At 48.7% G+C, this 3,599-nt stretch overlaps 1 non-coding gene across 1 annotated transcript; it reads right to left on the bottom strand.

Annotated features, from left to right (window-relative positions):
- Positions 1–1,780: 1,780 nt before the first annotated feature.
- Positions 1,781–1,854, bottom strand: TRNAS-CGA (transfer RNA serine (anticodon CGA)). The gene has a single exon. It is a non-coding gene; the product is annotated as a tRNA-Ser (tRNA).
- Between the last annotated feature and the right edge of the window lie 1,745 nt (positions 1,855–3,599).

Genomic DNA, 3,599 nt, shown 5'->3' with positions numbered 1-3,599 from the left:
TCGTGGGTATTTAAGTTTTGCGTGTAAGCGAACCTTGAGAGTGTTCACCAGCGCCACCCTCGTCCATAGCGGTGGACGTAGCACGTCCTGTAATACGGCAAGTGTGACGTAGAATGTCATCTAACGGTGAGGGCGGAAACTGCGAGAGCCCTCTTATACTACCTATAGCATCAAGAATGCCAGAAATGAGACCCCCGTTAAGCTATTAGCAGACAAGGGAAATGAAATGAGGGGTTGGTTTGACAAACATATTAAGGAAGCCAACAGTCACCGAAACCAAGATGCATAGGGGAATGTTTTCTTTTTTTTGAATTTCTAATGCCAATCTATTGGTTTATTGATAATTCTTATAAACCGGCAGAAAAAATAACCATGCCACCGGTGGCGTCTGAACCCTCGACCTCCGAATATCGCGTCCGCTGCTCTTACCAACTGAGCTACGGCAACGGCTGTGTAGTCTGCTGCTTTCGTGGGTATTTATGTTTTGCGTGTAAGCGAACCTTGAGAGTGTTCACCAGCGCCACCCTTGTGCATAGCAGTGGACGTAGCACGTCCTGTAATAGCGCAAGTGTGACGTAGAACATCATCTAACGGCGAGGGCGGAAACTGTGCGAGAGCCCTCTTATGTTACCTATAGCATCAAGACTGTCAGAACCGAGACCCACGTTACGCTATTAGCAGACAAGGCAAATGAAATGAGGGGCTCGTTTGACTAACATATTAAGGAAGCCAACTGGCACCGAAGCAAGATGCATGGGGGATTTTTTCTATTTTTTTTTCTAATTCCGATCAATTGGTTTAAAGAAAATTCATATAAACCAGCAGAAAAACGACCATGCCGCTGGTGGCATCCGAACCCTCGACCTCCGAATATCGTGTCCGCTTCTCTTACCAACTGAGCTACGGCGACGGCTGTCCAATCTGCTGCTTTCGTGGGTATTTATGTTTTGCGTGTAAGCGAAACTTGAGAGTGTTCACCAGCGCCACCCTCGTGCATAGCGGTGGACGTAGCACGTCCTATAATACCGCAATTGTGAGGTGGAACGTCATCTAACGGCGAGGGCGGAAACTTTGCGAGAGCCCTCTTATGCTACCTATGGCATCAAGATTGCCTGAACCGAGACCCCTGTTAAGCTATTAGCAGACAAGGCAAATGAAATGAGGGGCTCGTTTGACAAACATATTAAGGAAACCAACAGTCACCGAAATCAAGATGCATAGGGGAATGTTTTCTATTCTTTTTTAAATTTCTAATGCCAATCAGTTGGTTTAAAGAAAATTACTTATAAACGAGCAGAAAAAACAACCATGCCGCCGGTGGGATCCAAACCCACGACCTCCGAATATCGCGTCCGGTGCTCTTACAAACTGAGCTACGGAAACGGCTGTCCAATCTGCTGCTTTCGTGGGTGTTTATGTTTTGCGTGTAAGCGAACCATGAGAGTGTTCACCAGCGCCACCCTCGTCCATAGCTGTGGACGCAGCACGTCCTGTAATACCGCAAGTGTGACGTAGAACATCATCTAACGGCGAGGGCGGAAACTGTGCGAGAGCCCTCTTATATTACCTATAACATCAAGACTGTCAGAACCGAGACCCACGTTACGCTATTAGCAGACAAGGCAAATGAAATTAGGGGCTCGTTTGACTAATATATTAGGGAAGCCAACTGCCACCGAAAGCAAGATGCATAGGGGAATGTTTTCTATTTTTTTAAATATCTAATGCCGATCAATTGGTTTAAAGAAAATTACTTATAAACGAGCAGAAAAAAGAACCATGCCGCCGGTGGGATTCGAACCCACGACCTCCGAATATCGCGTCCGGTGCTCTTACCAACTGAGCTACGGCGACGGCCGTCCAATCTGCTGCTTTCGTGGGTATTTATGTTTTGCGTGTAAGCGAAACTTGAGAGTGTTCACCAGCGCCACCCTCGTCCATAGCTGTGGACGTAGCACGTCCTATAATACCGCAATTGTGAGGTAGAACGTCATCTAATGGCGAGGGCGGAAACTGTTCGAGAGCCCTGTTATGCTACCTATGGCATCAAGACTGCCAGAACCGAGACCCCCGTTACACTATCAGCAGACAATGCAAATGAAATGAGAGGCTCGTTTGACAAACATATTAAGAAAGCCAACAGTCACCGAAACCAAGATGCATAGGGGAATGGTTTCTATTTTTTAAAAATTTCTAATGCCAATCAATTAGTGTAAAGAAAATTACTTATAAACGAGCAGAAAAAAGCAACCATGCCGCCGGTGGGATCCAAACCCACGACCTCCGAATATCGCGTCCGGTGCTCTCACCAACTGAGCTACGGCGACGGCTGTCCAGTCTGCTGCTTTCCTGGGTAATTACGTTTTGCGTGTAAGCGAACCTTGAGAGTGTTCACCAGCCCCCCTCGTCCATAGCGGTGGACGTAGCGCGTCCTGTAAGGGCCCTGTCACACTATCCCGACACGCCGCCGACGCCGACACGACAAAGACACCAAAGATCGGCCAACCCGGTCGGCCGACCTTGTCTGTGGCAGACCGAGCTGTCACACTAGGCCGACTACGACACCAACGCGGCCGACGACCGGATGTCTTCGTAGTGTGACAAGCTTTGACGACCGCGACGCCGACAAAACCAGTCTGCCGACCGTGTCGTCGCGAGATCGGTCGCCGAGCAAAAACATTACCGAAACAAGGCCCTGCTTCCATATCCAGCCTGCGGAGAATAAATTTCGGATACATTTCGGCGCTCACAAAACGTTCAAATTATTATGACAGCCGAATTGACATCGTGTCCACATTGCTTTAACCCTCCTTTGGTCAGGTTTTTAAGCGTGCGCTGGTCATTTCAATCGCCACCTCGCACGAGAATGACTGCTGCAGCATTTTCATTGGAAGTGGAGACGGAGCTGATCTCTCTAATAGAAGAGCGTCGCCTGATATGGGACGTTAAACATCCCCATTACCACCGCCGCGACTTTAAAGAAGTAGCATACGCGGAGGTATGCGAGGCACTGGGAGGCCAATTCACCGGTACGTACGGGAACATACCACGTTGCGCGGAGTATCGGAGACTATATCTGATGCTGTGGTGTCTGCTGTTTTCTTTAGCACTGCTTATGGTTAGTGTGGCGTCGTGACTTCCCGACCGTCGATTGCATTAACTATGTGGCTTGGCGTCGTCCGCACGAGAAGTCAAACAGCAGCCACAAAACTTTATTTGACTGCCACGCTGTACCGATGCTCCCTTTTCTGACGTTACTTTTCAGTTGCCCAAGTGCGCGCGCGGTTCGCTAACTTGCGCACACAATTTATGCGCGAGAGGCGCAAGATCAAGGCCCGCTCCGGCGCAAGCCCGGACGAGCTCTACCAGCCAAAGTGGGCTCATTACAAAAGCCTGATGTTCCTGGATACCTCCTGCTCCTCGCAGCCAAGTTTTTCGACACTCCACACGCAGGAAGATGAGGAGGTATGTTGTGTTTATTCCTTGATAGCTGGCGAGTATGCAGGGGCATTTCTAAATGTGTTGTATTGAAGCTGCATTTTGAGTACAACATCTGTTTTTTTAGCATCCAGGATAAAGTGTTATGTCACCGAATCTTT

The sequence above is a fragment of the Amblyomma americanum genome, chromosome 1, assembly GCF_052857255.1.
Source record: "Amblyomma americanum isolate KBUSLIRL-KWMA chromosome 1, ASM5285725v1, whole genome shotgun sequence".
NCBI lineage: Eukaryota > Metazoa > Arthropoda > Arachnida > Ixodida > Ixodidae > Amblyomma > Amblyomma americanum.
This window is presented reverse-complemented; position numbering and strand designations above follow the sequence as displayed.